We start from the raw sequence: 19829 nt of genomic DNA, 5'->3' as shown, positions 1-19829 counted from the left end.
TGGGGGGATTTGCAGTTTCCAGAAGAGGGGCAGAAATGTGTTTACTAGGCTTCTAGGAAGCGCCTCACCCTCTGAGCTCATCACGTCTCCAGACTGCCCAAGGCATGTTTTATTACCCTTGAGATATGGTGAAATACGTATTTGTTTCCCCCTCCTTCCATCCCATTTCCTGGCATAGGACTCCTAAAATCCTTGGAATCTCCAAAGTGATAAGTGTCTTTTTGTATGCTAATGAGTTGATTGCTGGCTGGCAGCTCCTAGGATGCTTCAGGATGTGGGCTGGTCACCAGAAAGACCAAGGATTAGAGGGTTGGGGCTTCCAGCCCCACCCCCCATCTGGGGATTGGTGGGGAGAAGGGCTGAAGGTTGAGTTGATCACAAATGGCCAATGTTTTAATCAATCATGCCTACATAATGACGTCTCCATAAAAATACAAAAAGTCTGGATTCCGGGAGCCTCCAGACAGCTGAACGTTTGGAGGCACTTGGAGGGTGGCGCTCCAAGAGAGGGCATGGGAGCACCCTTTCCAGACCTCGCCCCGTGCCTCTCTTCATCTGGATGTTTATTTGTATCCTGTGAAGTATCTTTGGTCATAAACCAGTAAACATGTTTCCCTGACTTCTGTGAGCCGCTCAGGCAAATTAGTCAAACCCAAGCGGGGGGTTGTGGGAACCCCGATTTATAGACGAAAGGTCAGAAGCACAGGCAGAATAACCTGGGGTTTGCAGTGGGCATCGGAAGTGGGGCTCAGAGTTAGGGGACTGAATCCTCACCCTGTGGAATCTGATGCTATCTCCAGGTGGACGGTGTTTGAAGTGAATTGAATTAGGGGACACTCAGCCGGCATCTGCTGCAGAACTGATGACTCGCTTGCTGGTGGGCAGAAATCCTCACAACCTTTCTTTAGCAGATGAGGTAACTGAGGTTCAGAGAGGGTAAATAACTTGTTTAGGGCGGTCTAGCTAGAATGTGGAGGCTTGGGGACAAGGCCTACAGATAGGATGGGCAGGTGACTCCCTGCCCCCAGGGGAGTTGGTGAAATGCTTCAAAGGGCTGAGGTTGAGCAAGTGGGCAGTGCCGGGAGAAGCCAGTCTGCACCCTTGGTGTGGGTTGGCCTTGAGGATATTTGAGGCAGGCCCTCTGTCTGGGGCAGTCTGCCCCTGCTGGCTGGGCTGCACAGAGAGTCAGGGAGGCACGGGAGCATAGCCATCCACTTTCAGAGCCCCATCTTGGGGGCTTAGTTTCCGGGAAAAGTCTTATCTTTTCTCTTTTTTTTTTTTTTTTTTTTGAGATGGAGTCTGGAGTCTGCCTCTGTCACCCAGGCTGGAGTACGGTGGTGTGATCTTGGCTCACTGCAGCCTCCGCCTCCTGGGTTCAAGCAATTCTCCTGCCTCAGCCTCCCGAGTAGCTGGGATTACAGGCTTCCGCCACCACGCTCAGCTAGTTTTCTTGTGTTTTTAATAGAGACAGGGTTTCACTGTGTTGGCCAGACTAGTCTCGAACTCCTGACCTCATGATCTGCTTGCCTGGGCTCCCGAAGTGCTGGGATTACAGGCGTGAGCCACCACGCCCAGCCAGGAAAGTCTATCTTTATTTGGAAAAAAAAACCAAAAACCAAACTTGTTTGTTGGGTTCTTCTTTTTAATGTGTTTGTTTTGGTGCAAATTGTTTGGCAGTGGAATTCAAAGAGTGGAGACAGTGGATTTAGAAATTCAACTAAGAGGCCCTGGAGGTCCATTTGGGGCCTGCAGACTAGCTGATGCTCAGCACAGGGCTTGGCATTGCATGCTCCACCACCTGGCCTCCCAGCCTTTGCCCAATCTGTGGCTTCCCCTGGAATGTAGTTCTCTGCTCTTCTCTGCTGCTAAGACCCCTCCCGTCAGGTCCAGGCCCTTGGGACCACTCTCTCCAAGTCTCCTCCCCTGCCCCAGCACCTCTATCTGTTCCCACTCCGGTCCCGATTTCTAATACCTGCTCATGCAGCCTGTTTGTCCCAGAAGCAGCCTGGGTTCACCAGGACAGGTTTCTGTCCTGTTTCACCAGTCAGGCTCGAAGTTCTGTCCAGGAAGGGAGGTCTGACCCTCAGCCCTGGAGGGGGCCACACAAGTGAGCTGGCAAAGACCTCTACAGGCTCATCCAGGAAGTCTCAGCCCAGAGGCTGAAGGGTGGCCAACCAGCACAGTTTGCCCAGGAATGGGGGGCTTCCTGGGATGCGGGACTTTCAGTGCTAAGCTGGGAATGCCCTGGTCACCCTAGCTGAAGCCACTTGCTCAGAGCCTCACAGCAAGCTCACCACCCTGAACCTCCAGATTCCTAGCTCAGCACTGTGTCCTGACAGTGTCATCATAGACGGTCAGCACCCTAATCTGGGCAGCCCTGAAGCCCAAATGGGGAGAGACTGGCTCAAGACTATCGGTAAGTCAGCAGCGAAGCTGGGGAAAAGAAACCACCAACCTGGAAGCCTCTGGCTGGTTCCCAAATCCAGGCCCTTACTTCCCCACCATCCAGGGTGAGGGACAGACACCCAGTGAAATGGCCTGCCCCAAAGGAGGGGAGCCTTGCTGAGCCACCCCGGGCCACCTCAGACCCGCACCCCCAGCTCAGCAGTTGGAGGGGCTGAGCCGCCGCCCCCCACCCCCTACCCCGGTGCTAGGGCCCCAGCCTTGCAGCGCTTGTCCTCAGCCCAGACGAGCGGGGTGCCCTTATCAGATCTCCGTTTCTGTTTCTCTCCTCTGGCTGCTTCTGCCTAGCCCTGCCCCCAACCCCGGTGGCCTTTTCCTCTCTGAAGTGATGTTCCTTTTCCTGTCACCAACACACACAACACATAGAGATGTTTGTTTCTGTTGCTTTAAAAAAGTTTCCTTCAAGGGGTTGTTTACTGGGCCTGCAAAGCCTCACCGTGGGTATGGGCATGGGTGTGGCATGGGTGTGGGTGGCAACTGGGTCCCTGCTGGATTTGGGGTTGGTGGAGGCTGCACCCACGACCCGGGGCCTCTGGATCCTGTGCAAAAGCCAGGAACATGGAAGGAAAACCTACTGTGCACCCTGCTTAGGGCTGGGCTGGTGGACCCAGCGTCCAGCCACACTCCTGCAGAAACCTGGGAGGTCAGGGCTTTTCTTTTCCATTTTCCACGGGAGACAGCTGAGGCTCGGCCAAGGTTGCCAGGGTCCAAGCCTGTGGATTCGTGGTCCGGGCTCTGCCAGTGGCATGGCACAGTCTTCCAAGCTCCCACCCTGCCATTTTTCCTACCCACACAGGGCAGGCTCGACACAGCTAAGGAACACAGCTTCCCGAAGCATGTGTCCTGGGCTCTTGGCCCTTCTGTGGAAAGGGCATGAACTCTGTAGGCTGGATTTGAATTTCAAGTCCTCCTGCTGTGTGACCTTGAGCAAGTCACTTAGCCTCTCTGAGCATCAGATGGCTTAACTATCAAATGAGAAGCACAGAGAAGTCCCCAAGAGCCAGCAGACTCTAGAGGCTGTGAGACCGGGGACTGGGGGTCCTGCATCCTTAACGAAGGTTTCAATCTTGGGTCACATCTGGGAGACCTGCTGAAGCAATGGGGAGCTTCTTTAGGCGGGTAAACAAGGGAGAGCGTGATGGAGATCATGTTCCAGAAGGATTCTATAGGCAGCAGAGGGGAGGAGGGCTCAGAGGAGAGGTGGAGGCGCTGCAGGAGAGATGGAGGCTCGGAGGCCAACAAAGGAGGCTTTGACTTCCTTTTCAGAAAAATAAGGCGACCCACCTCCCACCAGGAGCAAAAGTCATGGAGGGAGACTGTCCCAGCTGGCCTGCACTAGGCTCCTGCCCAGGACAGAGACCCCAGCCCCTGGACTCCTCCAGCAGCCCAGTGTAGGGGAGACGCCCTGGGCAGCCCCTTATCTGAGAGTGTCGGTTGGGACAGGGCCTGCTGAGAACTGCAGTTTCATTTCCCACTGACCTCCACCCACTAGACTTTCTCAGGCTCTTGTTTCAAGCTCCCCAGCACTAACCCCAGCCCTTGAGCCAGCTCCCTCCAGCCTCTACCTCAGACCAGGGCACTGGGCCTGTGTGTAGGACTCACACCTCCCAGGTCTGTCTCTTACCTTGGGACCCTGAGGGCAGGAACACAGGACGGGGGGCTCTGATGTATGATGTCAGGGAACTCCGAGGGCCACCTCCTTCTCTGACAAAGGCACCTTTTTTGTCAAGTGAGTAATTCCTCTGACACATGTCGCTCTGACGTGGCACAGGTCTTCTTAAAGATGAACGTCCTCCATGGCCTGTGTTGGTTTCCTGGGAATAACCCACAGTAGTGGTCGAGGAAGCCAGGAAAGAAGAACCTCTACTGTTTCCCCCTTTTCCAAATTTGTTGGATGGAGATATGGAGGGTGGGGCCACCTTGTTCTCCAAAAGGATTTTTAACAGCCGGGAAAAGGAAGGGTTGAGTCTCACGGTCCACACTGCAGCCACCATAACCATTTCCCAGACAAGTAAACTAAGGCCCAGGGTGAGATCCCAGGCTTCCTTACTCAATTTCCGGCCAGGACAGAGCTTCTCGAACAAAAGAAAGGAACTGCTACATGGCTCACGTGCTCAGCCCCGGTAATAGAAATACATCTCCAGTGAGCTCTAATTGTAACTCTCACTGGGACTTGCATCACCTACAAGGCTGGCAACCAGACACCCTGAGAATGCACCAGCTTTATTTATTTTTTTTTTAGATGAAGTCTTGCTCTGTTGTACAGTCAAGAGTGCCGTGGCGTGATCTCGGCTTGCTGCAACCTCTGCCTCCCAGGTTCAGGCAATCTCCTGCCTCAGCCTCCCTAGTATATGGGATTATAGGCATGCACCACCACAGCCTGGCTAGTTTTTTTGGGGGTGTGTTTGTGGTATTTTTAGTAGAGATGGGGTTTCACCAGGCTGGTCTCAAATTCCTGACCTCAGGTGATCTGCCTATCTTGACCTCCCAAAGTGCTGGGATTACAGGGGTGAGCCACTGCACCTGGCCTACCAGCTTTACTCTTTCCCTGGGTGATAGAGTGATGGCAGTCTCTGGGGAAAAGAAACCACCAACGTGGAAGCCTCTGGCTCTTCCTGGGGGAGGAGTGCTGTGCCACATGCCCTGGGCACCTACTTTGCTGTGTGTCCTTCTTCAAGGGTCTGATCCTCTCTGGCCTCTTCATTTCTTGCAGTGCCTGCCCCATGGGATTGCAGGGAACAAAGGATTTGGGTGCAGGCAATCGGAAGCCCCTTCTGTGGGCCCGCATTGGGCAGGCACCTCCCACATGGTTCTCTTTCTGTCCTCCCAGTAGCCCTGTGCATCAGACGCAGAGCTGTTCGTGCACCCATTTGCCCCACTCGCCTCAGAGGAGCATTCCGCGCAGGAGGAATTTGACAGATTTTAATACTGGGGTCCCCAGCTGACCAGGCTTTGCATTTCCTTACCTACCCTTGGCTCTAATGTTGGCCTGGCAAAGCAGGGCACCACAGGACATCAGGGTCACACATCTCAGACCACGAGAGCCTCAGCGGTCTCCAAGATGAAGTGGAGATTGAATACCCTGCGCCTCCTTCCAGAGTACTGAGGAGCCTCCTGCCTTCCTGAGTGAGGCTGGGGGATCAAAGCTCAACAATAGGGGGTGGCCAGAACTACGTTTCTAAAAAGGAAAATCAAGACCGATTTTTGGGGGGAGTATAGCATTATACTCCAGTAATAGTACTATTAGCTCCATTGCACAGAGGAGGAAATTGAGGCTCAGAGAATTTCTGATTGTCTAAAGACATCTTTCCTGGAACTGGTGGATCAGGGACAAGAACCCTGATTTGTTGATGTTGAAGCGTCTGTAGTTTTTCCTTTTTTATGTCTTCTTGATCAGCAAGACCACCGCATTTGGGGAACAGAAGGCACAATGGGGGTAGTGGCACAGCTGCAATGTAAAGGGCTCCATGTGGGGCCTTGGAGACACCAAGCTGCCCTCCTGCTGGTCCGAGCTGCCCACTTCCCATCCTGCATCCTTCCTCCTTCAGCTTAGGGCCAGCTGCACCTGGCTCCAGGCCCTCCGCTCAGTGTGGAGAAGTCCTGGCCCTCCTCACCACCTTCCTACAGCCCCTGCTCAGCTGCAGAGCCTACCCTGGGCCTTCTAAAGCTGTGTCTTGCTCCCAAAGGTGGCAGCAGGCAGAGCCAGGCCTTGCTGGGGGCTCCTTCACCCCTTGGGGTCTGGGCCTCAGAGCGACATCCCAGGCTGAGGCTCGTTGGGAGGGGTCAGCATTGGCATCAGGAGACCAGGGTCAAGTCTGAGTTCTGACAGTGACTGTGTGACCTTGGACAGTCACTTGCCCTCTCTGGGCCTTGGTTTTCCTGTTCAGTAGTCATATGGTCCTGGGATGTGGGCAGGGGTAGAAAAATGAGACACTTCAGCTCCCCACTCACAAGTCGTGCCCCCTCAGGCCCACCACTTAGGTTTTCTTAGCCCCTCCATTTTCTCTGGCATAAAATGGGGATAATGAAGCCCATTCCTTCTGATCGTTAAGGAAACTAACATTTACTGAAGGCTTGCCCTGTGCAAAATGTTCCCTGAAACATTTTCTCTCATGGACTCCTCATCCATCCAAGAATGAAATGAAATGTTTTGCTTTTGGTCTTTCATACAATGTCTCTTTGCAGCCCCTCCTGGTCTGACAGTCTCAGATGCAGTCATAGATGGCTTTCTGGAGGAGGTGGTACCTGGTCTCTGGGAAGTAGGGGTCAGCATCCTGATCTCTGGGAGCATCTGCTCCAGATGGTTTCCCTGGGGCCCCAGAAGCAGGTGTTTGCACTAACAGCTCTGCAAGCAGAGAGCTTCAGTGCATGACCCTTCTTGCCCTTGTTCCTAGGCACATGTTGTTCCCTTGAGGCCGAATACCCTACTTACTTGTAAATCCCAGTGCTCTCCTGTTCATTCTGCAGTGCCAGCACAAGTCTCCTCCTTGGGGAAGGCTTTCTGGACTTCCCAGGCCACTGGCCATTGTTCCCTCTTGCAGGTGCCCCCTTAGGGTGCTTGCTGTAAACGTCACTCACATATCTCCCCCACCCAACAGAGAGCCTTGCTTTTGGGCCTGGACCTGCACCTTTGACTGTATTCTTAGTGATTTGTCCAAGGCCACCCTGGGAGATAGGGGCAGTGCCAGGCTAGCACCCAGGTCTCCTGGGTTCTCTGAGAAAGTTCCTACCTTCTTCCCTGGTTCCCAAGTAGTACTTAAGCAGTTTTGGTTGTTAAAAGAAAATACTGAATTCATTTTTCCAACCACTCTTTTTTTTTTTTTACATAAAAAAATCAGTGTTATTGAGAAATAATTTACAAAATGCACCCATTTTGACTGTACAGTTCAGTGAATTCTGACAGATGTATACAGTGGTGTAAACACGCCATACCCAAGATATCACACATTTCTATCACCCCTCAAAATCTCCTCATACCCCTTCCTGATCAGTTCCTCTCCCTGCCCCAGGCAACATTTGATTGGATTTTATCAATATCGATTAGTTTTGCATGTTCTAGAATGTCCTATAAATGTGATTAGGCAGTATGTACTTTCTGTGTAGTGCCATGCATGCTGTATCTTGCATGAGTAGTTCGGCCCTTTGCATTCTGGGTAGTATTCTGGAGAATGGACATTCCACAGTTTGTTTATCTGTTCACCAATAGATAGAATTTGGGTTGTTTCCAGTTTGGGGATTTTATGAATAAAGCTGCTATGAACGTTCATGTGAACATGTTTTCATTTACCTTGGGCTAGTGCCTGAAAGTGGAATTGTTGGGTTGTTAGGGTAAGTATATGTTTTACTATATAAGAAATTGCCAAATTCTTTTTTTTGAAGGAAAATTTGTATTTTAATTATTTTTATGTACAGAAAACTCAACAGTGTACATTTAACCCAGTTTAGTGGCAAGTTCTTTAGCCTTTGCCTTTTCGAGTTTGGCGATACGAGCCACAGACTTGGGACCCAGGACATTGCCGCCACAGTGACGGCGGATCTCATCGTATCTGTTGTTGTAATTGGTCCTGATAGCTTCCACCAGCTTAGCCAAAGCGCCTTCGTCTTCCGAGTTCACCTGTGGGAAGGCGACAGTGGTGCATGTCTTCCTGTGGACTAGACGGCCCAGTCTGGCCTTCCCCTTGATAATGCAGTAAGGGACCGCCGTTTTACAGCACAGGGCAGGCAAGAAGACAACCAGCTCGATGGGATCCATGTCGTGTGCAGTCACCACCAGCTGAGCTTTCTTGTTCTCCACCAAGGTGGTGACGGTGTTAACTCCTGCTTGAAGGACAGGTGGTCTCTCAGTGGGGACGTCCCCTTTGCCAGCAGCTTTCTTCTCCGCCCGTGCCAATAGCCTCTGGTTCTTCTCTTCCTTTGTCTCTGGTCTGTACTTGTGGGCCAGCTTAAGCAGCTGAGTAGCTGTCTGGCGGTCCAGGGCCTGGGTGAACTGGTTAATAGCAGGAGGCACTTTCAGCCGCTTATAGAGGATGGCTCTCTGCCGCTGCAACCTGATATAGCGGGGCCATTTCACAAAGCGGGTGAGGTCTCTTTTGGGCTGGATGTCCTGTCCAATGCCAAAATTCTTAGATCTTTTCTCAAACAGGGGATTCACCACATTCTTGGCCTCCTGCTTTTTCACGACAGCAGGGGCCGCAGCCACCTTCTTTCCCTTGGCCTTCTTTCCTTTCGGCATCTTGGGCGGCGGGGGGCGAAATTGCCAAATTCTTTTCCAAAGTGTTTGCACCATTTTAGCCACCAGGAGTGTATAAGAGTTCCATTTGTTCCATATCTTGTCAACACTTGGTATCATCGGTCTTAACTTTGAGCGATTCTAGTGAGTATGTAATGACAACTGTTGCTTTAATTTGCAATTCCACAACAACTAGTAATGTTGAAAATGTTGATCATCTGGTTATGTGCATATACTTTTTTTGGCGAAGCACCTATTTGAATCTTTTGCCTAGTTTTATTGGTTGTTTGTCTTCTTATTGAGTTCTAAGAATTCTTCATATGAATTCTTGACACAAGTGCTTTGTCAGATATTTGTGTTGCAAAATATTTTCCCAGTTGGTGTCTTGCCTTTTCAATTTCCTAATTGTATCTTTTGAAGAGTAAAAGTCTGATTGATCAGTTTTTGCTTGTCTAGTTAGTGCTTGACATGACTTGTTTAAGGAACCTTTGCCTGCCAACAAAGCTGCAAATATTTTCTCTGCAGTTTTCTTCTAGATGTTTTATAGTTTTTGCTTTTAATGTTCAGATATATGGTCCGTTTTGAATTCATTTTTATGAATGATGTGAGGTGGAGTTGAGGTCCATATATCTATTTGTTTTCTCTATCGTAATTGTCACTGTTTTCTGTTACTGCCCTTGTTTTTCCTTCTTAGTTTTGCTTTCCACTCTTTTTCTGCTGTTTGTGGTTTTAATCAAGCATTTTATACGATTCTGTGCTATCTTCATTCTTAGCATATCTTTATACTTTTTTTTTTTTGCTTTTCTTAGTGGTTGCTCTGGAATTTGCAATATACATTTACAGCTAATCCAACTCCATTTTCAAATAACACTACACTGTTTCATGGGCAATGCATGTACCTTATAATAAAAAGTATTCCTTCCCCTCACTCTCTTCCCTTGTAACATTGCTGTCTTTCATTTTACCAACCCATAAACTATAATCATTGAATACATTGTTGCTGTTATTTTGAACAAACTGTTATCTGTTGTATCAATTACGAATAAGAAAAATAAAGTTTTTTTTTTTTACCTTCATTTATCCTTCTATGCATTCTTTCTTTATGTAGATCTGAGTGTCTAACCTGTATCATTTGCCTTCTCTCTAACTTCTTTTAACATTTTCTGCAAGGCGTGTATACTGGCAACAAATTCACTCAATTTTTGCTTGTCTGAGAAAGTATGTACTTTTGAAAGATAATTTGGCAGCATATAGAATTCTAGGTTGATGGGTTTTTTGGTTTGTTTGTTTTGTTTTGTTTCTCTCTCAACAATTTAAATATTTCACTCCACTCCTTTTTTTTTGTGAATGGTTTCTGAGAAGTCTGGTGTAATTCTTATCTTCTTATCTTCTTTGTTCTTTCAATAGATACGGGTTTTTTTTTTTTTTTTTCTCTTCTGGTTTCTTTCAAGATTTTTCTTTATCTTTGATTTTCTGCAGTTTGAATATGACAGGCCTAGGTATGGATTTTTTTGGAATTTATCCTACTCACTGTTCTCTGTGCTTCCTGGGTCTGTGGTTTGGTATCTGACCTTAATTTTGGGAAATTGTCAGTCATTATTGCTTCAAATATTTCTTCTGTTCCTTTCTTTGTTCTTCTTTTGACATTACGATTATACACATATTATACCTTTTGTAGTCCTGCTTGGATATTCTGTTCAACTTCTTTCAGCCTTCTTTGCTCTTTGCTTTCTAGTTTTGAAAGTTCTATTGTCGTATCCTCAAACTTACAAATTCTTTCCTCTGCTGTGCCCAGTCTGCTAATGAGCCCATCAAAGGCATTCTTAATTTCTGTTACAATGTTTTTCATTCCTAGCATTTCTTTTTGATTCTTTATTAGAATTGTTATCTCTCTGCTTATATCACCCATCTGTTACACCTTGTCTACCTTTTCCCTTAGAGACCTTAGCATGTTAATCATACTTGCTTTAAAGTTCTGGTCTGATAATTCCAATATCCCTGTCATATTTGTGTCTAGGTCTGGTGCTTGTTACGCCTTTTCTGTATTTTTTTTTTTTCCTTTTTGTGTGCCTTATAAATTGTTGAGAGCTAGATCTGATGTACTAGGTAAAAGTAATCTGGTACTAGTTCCCGCAGAGGATTCTGCTGATGAGTTTCTGCTCTGATAAGTTGTAATTCTCTGTTTTCACTTGTCTATCTTGCCAGTTTTGGAGGCATTAGTTTGCCCCGCAGCCTCAATTCTCTGATGAATCTAAGAAGAGTTGTTGATTTTCAGTTTGTTTAGCTGTTTTCTTATTGTGAGGATGAGAGCAATGATTCCCACGCTCCTTACACGCTGGAATAGAAACTGGAAGTCTGGTATTTGTTTGTATTCATGCCTTTTCTTACGAATACAATTCTTTGCCCACTGAATAACCTTATCATTTTTGTAAAAAAATCAGTTGCATAGTCCCCCTACTTGGGGACTTTATTCTGTTCCATTGATCCATATATCTTCCCTTATACCAATACCATACTCTATTGATTACTGTAGCTGTGTAGTAAATCTTGAAATCAAGAAGCATAAGTTCTCCAAATTTGTTTAGTAGAGACGGGGTTTCCAAATTTGTTATTTTTAAAAAAGTGTTTTGGGTACTCTAGGAAGTCCTTTTCATTTTCATATAAATTTTAGGATCAGTTTGTCGATTTATGTTTTTTAAAAGAGTCTGCTGAGATTTTTCATTGGTTTGTAGTTTTCTTGTATTATGTTTGTCTGGTGTTGGTAAGTACAGTACTGCTGAACTCGTGAAACAAGTTGGGAAGTATTCCACCCTCTATGGTTTGAAAGAATTTGTGTTTGGTATTATTTTCTATTTAAATATTTGACAAAATTCACTATAGATCTATATGGGCTTAGAGTTTCTTTTAGGGAATGTTTTATGAGTTACATTTCTGTAATAAATATGGAACTTTTTTTTTTGTTTTTCTTATGCCAGTCTTGATAATTCGTTTGTTTTTTGAGACGGAGTCTTGCTCTGTCACCCAGGCTGAAGTGCAATGGTGCGATCTTGGCTCACTGCAACCTCTGCCTCCTGGGTTCAAGCAATTCTCCTGCCTCAACCTCCTAAGTAGCTGGGATTACAGGCATGTGCCACCACGCCTGGCTAATTTTTGTATTTTTAGTAGAGACAGGGTTTCACCATGTTGGCCAGGCTGGTCTCGAATTTGTGAACTTAAGTTATCTGCCCACCTCGGCCTCCCAAAGTACTGGGATTACAGGCATGAGCCACTGTGCCTGGCCAATAATTTCTATTGTTAAATGAATTTGTCTCGTATATTTGAGGTGCCAAAGTTGTGATCTTAAAGTTATTTATAATATTATTTTAGTATCCTTTTAACAGCTGTAAGATCTGTAGTGATGAATCCACTTTGATTCCTGATATTGGTCATTTGTGTTTTCTTTTTTCTTATTCAGTCTAGCTGGAAGTTCCCTGATTTCCGTTAATCTTTTCAAAAGCATATGCTATGGTTTCCACTGAGTTTCTGTAAGTGCATGCCCATTTTCCTTTTTGTTGGTTTCTGCTCTTTATTATACCCTTCCTTCTACTTTGGTTTTAATTTGGTCTTTGGTTAAACTTTGTTAGGTGAATCAGTGGTGTGTTGGGAGTCCCCAAGACCACCCTCAGGTTCCAGGATTTTCTAGTAGGACTTATAGGAATCAGCTGTCTGCTAAGATTTCTTATAGCAAAGGATACAAAGCAAAATTGCAAAGGGAAAAGCACATGGGGTAAAATGTGAAGAAAAGCAGACATAAGCTTCCAGGAGTCTGCTCATGGTGTACTCTAGTCATACAAGACGTGCTGAATTCCTCCAGCAATGAGTTGTGACAACACATGTAAAATGCTGTCTACCAGGGGTACTCATTAGAGGCTCCATGCCCAGGGTCTGTATTGGGGGCTCACCACATAGGCACCCTCTGCATGGCACATGTCAACATTCTAGGCTGCCAGAAGGAAAACATTGCTCAGCATAAACCATATTGTTTATGTCAATCATCTAGACACAGCAAGGCACTTTTATCAAGGAATGATGGAAACCTCCTGACATCCAAGTTTCCAGATGCCAGTTATGTTAGTCTGTTTAGCGTTGCTATGAAGAAATACCTGAGAGTGGGTAGTTTATAAAGAAAAGACATTTATTTTGGCTCACTACTCTGCAGGCTGGGAAGTTCAAGAGCCTAGTGCCCCATCTGGCTGGCTTCCGATGAGGGCCACATGCTGGGACAAAACGTGGCAGAGAAGCAGAAATGTGCGCTGAGTGGTCATGTGTGCAAAGAGAACACATGGCGGAGGAGTAAGCAAGAGAGAGTCCAGGAAGCTGAACTTGCTTTTATAACCAGCTGCTCTTGCAATAAGTAATCTGGAGAGAGAGGGCCTTAACTATTCATGAGAGATCCGCCCCTGTGACGCAAACACCTCTCACTAAGGCCACATCAGGGATCAAATTTCAACATGAGTTTTGGAGGGGATAGACTCAAACCTTAGCACCAGTCAAAGGCCAGCCTGGTAAGAAGGCCTTTCTAAGGCCAGTAGTCTCAGGCCTGCCCTGTTCTCTTTTCTGCACAAATGTTTTAGAATTTCCATTTTGACTAATATAAGCAATTCAAGCCAAACATTTCCCTTCCACCACTCTTTGAACTGCATCTCACAAATATTAACATGTTGTGTTTTCATTTTTTCATCCAGCTCAAAACATTTTCTAATTTTCCTTGTGATTTCTGTTGTCTTCAGGATCATACATCTTTTTGTCTGCACTGTATCTGCTATTCATTCCTTCCTGTTAAATTTCCATTTCATATATTGTGTTTTTCTGCTCTAGAAGTTTTGTTTATTTTACATGGTTTTCATTTATTTCTTCATTATGTTCCTTTTTTTAATCCTTGAATATTATTGTAATAGCTATTTTAATGTATTTGTCTGCTCATTCCATGATTTCTGTCACCTAGTTCTGTTTCTGTTGAATTATTTTTCTTCTGGCTGTGGGTCACATTTTCCTGCTTTCTTGCACATCTGGTAGTTTTGTTTGGATGCTGGACATCGCTTAGCATTTGGGTTTTGTTGCCTTCCTTTAGAGTATTAAAGATATTGCTTTGACAGGCTGTTTACTTGTGGATGGGGTTGCTTTTCTTGAGGCTCATTTTCAAGCTTTATTAAGTTGATCCATGAGCCTTCTTTACCCTGATTGGTTGGAACTCCAACTCTCCCAACTTTGTATGAGCCCCTGTATGTAGCCCTTCAACTTCCTGGTAGTCAATTTCCTCTGATAGTTGGTTTTTGCCTGGTCTTATCAATTCTCACCCTAGGCATGCACAGCTTATAACTTGGCTACAGGCTCAAAAGGACCCCTATGCAGATTTCTGGAGCTCTTTCTCTGCCTAGATCCTTCCTCTCTGGTGCTCTGCCCACAACTTCTAGCAGCCTCAGGCTCCCTGGACCCTAATCTCTTGTCTCGTCAGCTCAGTGAGACTGTTGTGCTCCACCTGGATTCTCTCTTCATTCAGTGATCTCAAATGTGCCTCCAATGAGAAAACTGGACCATCAGAGTTTATCTCATCTGTGTCCCTGTTCTCAGGAATCACTGGCCTGTGCTTCTGTGTGAAAATAGGTCCTTCTATGTTTATTTTTATTTTTACTTTTTTCTGATCACTGGTTACTATGGCATGGCAAAAAGTAGACCTTATCAACCAATTCTTTTTGACTCCCAGTCCAATGTTTGTGATAATGTAAGTTCACCAGGAAGAGGCCTGAAGGAGGGTATATTGGGAGAAGGGTCCACTTAGGGGAAGGTTATATGTTCAAGGCACACTCAAGCACTTTCAGGGATGGTGATCAGGCATGGGAGGCTGAAGTGGGAGGAGCACTTGAGGCCAAGTGTTCAAGACTAGCCTGGGCAGTGGGTACAAGCAAGACCTTGTCTCAAAAAAAAAAAAAAAAAAAATTAGCCAGGTGTGGTGGCATGTGCCTGTAGTCTCAGCTACTCCAGAGGCTGAAGCAGGAGGATCACTTGAGCCCAGGAGTTCCAGCCTACAGTGACGTGTGATTCTGCCACTGCAATTATGGAGAGAGAGCTAGAGTGAACCAGAGGGATAGGCAGGGATGGATTTTCAGAGGACCTTGAATGGCAGTCTAAGAAGTTGCACATTATCCTGGAGAAGCTGTGTCTAATAATTATTATCATAACTATAATGTCAATAACATATAACTTATTTATTTTCATGTACCATGCACTGCCCTCCTAGCTCTTTTAATGGATTATCTTATTTATTCCTTCAGCCAGCTCATGAGAGACTGCAATGTTATTAGGAATTATCATGTGTTTTTTTAAGCATTTTACATAATTATCGCATTTAATTCTCACAGTAACACTATGTGTTAGGAATTAGAATTATGTCTGTTTTATGGATCAGGAAAACTGAGGCATAGAGAAGCTAAATGACTTATAGTTACTCAGAGAATAAGTAGCAATGAGGGCTGATTTTCTCTTCTCCCCAAATACTCTTTTAATATTATTATAATTATATTCTTACAATAAAAAAAAGAGCTGCCTTTGGGCCACCAGCTGTCCATGATGCTCTGTTACCTGTAGACACTGTGAGTGTCAGCGTCTGTGGCCACGGTGCCGGACAGGAAAGTGGAAACTATGACAGTTTAAAAACAGTTCCCTAGACTGGGCTTGGTGGCTCACACATATACTGTCAGCACTTTGGGAGGCCAAGGTGGGTGAATCATCTGGGTCAAGAATTCAAAACCAGCCTGGCCAACATGGCAAAACCCCGTCTCTACTAGAAATACAAAAATTAGCTTGGCGTGGTGGTGCATGCCTGTAATCCCAGCTGCTCAGAAGGCTGAGGCAGGAGAATCACTTGAACCTGGGAGGCAGAGGTTGCAGTGGGCTGAGATCATGCCACTGCACTGCAGCGTGGGCCAAAGCGCAAGACTCCGTCTCAAAAACAAACACAACACAACAAACAAAAAACAGTTCTCTGCATTCTTTCACATTCATCCCATCAAAAAGTGGACTTCAATTCCGCTCCTCTTTGATATAGGTTGGCTGTAGTGACTTGCTTCCCATGAGTAGAATGTGTCAGAAGTGATGGTGAATAATGTGGTTAGTTTTAAAAAGGCAACTCGAGGCCAGGCTCGGTGGCTCACGCCTATAATCCCAGCACTTTGGGAGGCCTAAGGGAGGGGGAAAATTCTTTGAGCTCAGGAGTTTGAGACTAGCCTAGGCAACATGGCAAGACCCTGTCTCTACAAAAAATTTAAAAATTAGCGAAGCATGGTGATGCATGCTTGTAGTCCCAAATACTTGGGAGACTGATGTGGGAGGATCACTGGAGCCTGGGAAGTTGAGGCTGCAGTGAGCTGTGATTATACCACTGCACTCCAGCCTGGGCAACAGAGTGAGACCCTGCCTGTCTCTGAAGAAAAAAACAAGGCAACTCAGCTGCCATCTGACTCTTCCTCTTGTGACATGCATCTTGGGAGCCCTGATCTGTTTCTGTTCCTATCGTTTTGCCTTTTCTAGAATGTTGCATAAATGGACTCATCCAGCCTGCAGTCTTTGTGTCTGACATCTTTTACTTGGCCTATTACTTTTGAGATTTGCCCCTGTGACTGTGTGTGTTGGCAGTTTGGTCTTTTTTATTTCTGAATAGTATTGTTAATCCATTTATTTTGTGATTTGTGTGCCCACCCCAGGGCTGGGCACAGGATGGGTGCTCCCCAGATGGGTGTCAAGTGGCTGAGCAGGTGAAAGGGAGGTGAAGGCAGAGACTCCTATACAAATCTGTTCAAATCAGGCTTTCATGGGGATTGGAGGAGGCAAGGTGATGACGCTTATTATTCATTAATTCACAAATATTTATTGAGTGCCTACTCATGCCAGATGCCATGCTAGGCCATAATAAATGGTTCCTGATTACCCAGAGCTGCCCATTCAGCTGAGAAGACAAGTAACATCAAGGGAGTTGATGTTGACATCAAGGGAGATGTGTCCTGAGGGAAGGGAAAGCAGGGCAGGGCAAGGGTGTAGTTGGGTAGACAGCAGGGCAGCCACTGGTGTAGGGGGCCAGATAAGACTTCTCTGGGTTAGTGAAGGCCTGCAGGAGGTGGTGTCAGCTGAACCACAGAGGAGGGCACGGTGTCCTGGCAAAAAAGGCAGAGGTGTCAAGACCCATCTGTGAGTGTGCAGCAGGTTAGAGGAATAAGTCTGGTGTGACTCTAAGGAGTGGTCAGATTTGGGGCTGAGAGGTGGTCCTAGGACAGATGCGGAGAGCACCTAAGTCACATCGACAAGTGTGGCTTTTGTTCTAGAGGCAGCAGGATCTGTGGAATGACTCTGAGTTGGAAAGTGATGTGATTAGGGTCTCTGCCTCCAAATGGAGAAAGGACTGAGTGCACAGGTGTGGGTGGGGGTCCAGCGTGGGATGGCAGTAGCCTGGGAACAGGTGACAGCAGTAGGACCAATAGATGTCAGATCAATTTAGAGGCTGACTTGCTGGGATCTGGTGACTGGTTTTAGGTGGGGTGCAGAGAGAAATGAGACTGAATCCCAGATTTGGAACTCAGGCAACAGAATAGATGGCAGTGCCAATCTTTGGAAGAGGAGTGAGGGAGGAGGGGCAGGGAGTGTGGTGATGATGAGTACATGTGGGAACTGTGGAGGCTGAAGTGATTGCAAGATGATCAAATGCAAAGTGTAGCAGGCAGTTGAACATTTTGGCCTGGAGAGGAAATGTAGGCTGAGTACAGCGACTTGGGAGATGTTGGTGTCTAACAGGGAGTCGAGCTTGCCTGGAAATGAGTGGAAATGGCGCAGGGTGCAGGGCTCAGGACAGAGACCTGAAGAGCCCCAGGATTGAAAGAGTGGGAACAGGGGTACATAGCAGCCTGAAAGAAATGGCACGGAAAAGTAGAGGTGAGGACCGAGAGGAGCAAGGGGGAAAGTGTTGAAAAGAGAGGCAGCGGACCCCAGGAAGCAGGCAAATCAGATCAGCCTTAGGACTCAGGCACAACCAGGCCCTGGTGACCTTGGAGACTACCCTTTTGGAGGAGTGGTGGAAGGGGAGCCAGTGGGGAAGTGAGTGAAGACTGGAGCTGCTGAGGACCACGGGATCAAGATCAAGTGGAACTTCAGACGAGAGGCTTGGGCATGTCTACGAGCTGACTGGAAGAGCTGCTACAGAGGGGCATTCCAGCTTCAAACCTAGGGACTTCGGACAACAGCCACTTACAGTAGTCCCACCTCATCCCTGGGGGATGCTTTCCAAAACCCCAGTGGATACCTGAAACCATGGATTGTACCAAACCCTGTGTATACTATATTTTTTCGTAAACATACACACCTATGATAAAGTTTAAATTAAAACTTAGACATAGTTGCCCAGTCGCAGTGGCCCACACTTATAATCCTAGCACTTTGGGTGGCCGAGACGGGGAGATCATTTGAGGCCAGGAGTTCGAGACCAGCCTGGGCAACATGTTGAAACCCCATCTCCACTAAAAATGCAAAAATTAGCCGGGTGCGGTGGTGGGTTCCTATAGTCCCACCTACCTGGGAGGCTGAGGCATGAGAATCACTTGAACCCAGGAGGTGGAGATTGCAGCGAGCTGAGATCTTGACAATGAACTCCAGCCTGGGTGACAGAGCGAGACTGTTTCAAAAAAAAAAAAAAATTCAGAACAAAATAGCACAAAAAATAGTAGACACAGTAAGAGATTAACGATAGTAAGTAATACTAAAATAGAACAATAATAACAATATACTTTTATTAAAGTTATGTGAATGTGATCTCTCTCTCAAAATGCCTTTTTGTCCTGTGTCACCCTTCTTGCGATGATGTCAGATGGTAAGATGCCTACATGATGAGATGAGGGGAGGTGAATGATGTAGACCAGGGGTGCCCAATCTTTTGGCTTCCCTGGGCCACACTGGAAGAAGAATTGTCCTGGGCCACGTATAAAATACACTAACGATAGCTGAGGGGATGACAAAAAATTGCAAAAAAGTCTCATTTTTTTTTCTCTTTTTTTTTTTTTGAGATGGAGTGTCGCTCTTGTTGCCAATTCTCCTGCCTCAGCCTCCTGCATAGCTGGGATTACAGGCATGCGCTGCCATGCCTGGTTAATTTTGTATTTTTAGTAGAGACGAGGTTTATCCTTGTTGGTCAGGCTGATCTCAAGCTCCCGACCTCAGGTGATCTGCCCACCTCGGCCTCCCAAAGTGCTGGGATTACAGGCATGAGCCACCATACCCGGCCAAAGTCTCATAATGTTTTAAGAAAGTTTATAAAGTTGTGTTGAGCCACATTCAAAGCATCCTGGGGCACATGTAGCCTGTGGGGCGCAGATTGGACAAGCCTGATGTAGGCATTTTGACGTAACATTAGGTTTCTATCGACCTTGAACAGGAACATTATAATACCCTGATAGCTGATCTGATAACCAAGAAGGCTACTAAGAGACTAAGGAGTGGGGAGCATAGACATCTTGGTTGTGCTGGATAAAGGGATGACTCATCTTCTGGGCAGGACGAAGTGGCACAGTGCAATATTTCATCTCGATACACAAAATGGTGTGCAATTAAAAACTTATGAATTGTTTATTTCTGGAATTTTTCCATTTAATATTATAAGACCACAGTTGACCACAAGCTGTGGGTCAGCGGGGACTACTGTGTTATCTCTCACAATTCTTGGTTGACTGGGCTCAGCTGGCCGCTTCTTCTGGTTCACGTGGTATACACTAGGGCTGCTGTCATCTAAGGGTTTGACCAAAGCATAAACACTACCCACTCAGATGGCAGGGGCTGATGCTGGATGCTGGCTGGGATCTGGACTGGGGCTGCCTCCATGAGGCCTTTCCACCTTGATTAGGTTCCTCACAGCCAAACAGCTGGATTCTAAGAAGAGTATTTGAAATGCTCCAAAACAAGCTACAGGCTGGGCCTGGTGGCTCATGCCTATAATCCCGGCATTTGGGGAGGCCAAAGGTGGGAAGATTGCTTGAGCCTCGGGGTTTGAGACCAGCCTGGGTAACATAGTAAGGTCTCCATCTCTACAAATAAATAAATTAAAAAAAAAAATTAGCCAGGCATG

General features: G+C 46.5%; 1 pseudogene; it reads right to left on the bottom strand.

Moving 5' to 3' along the window:
* Positions 1-7879: 7879 nt before the first annotated feature.
* Positions 7880-8706, bottom strand: LOC105465956 (large ribosomal subunit protein eL8 pseudogene; annotated as a pseudogene).
* Between the last annotated feature and the right edge of the window lie 11123 nt (positions 8707-19829).

This window comes from Macaca nemestrina, chromosome 9, assembly GCF_043159975.1.
Source record: "Macaca nemestrina isolate mMacNem1 chromosome 9, mMacNem.hap1, whole genome shotgun sequence".
Classification (NCBI taxonomy): Eukaryota; Metazoa; Chordata; class Mammalia; order Primates; family Cercopithecidae; genus Macaca; species Macaca nemestrina.
The sequence above is the reverse complement of the archived record's forward strand: the minus strand, read 5'-3'. Positions and strand labels throughout refer to the sequence as shown.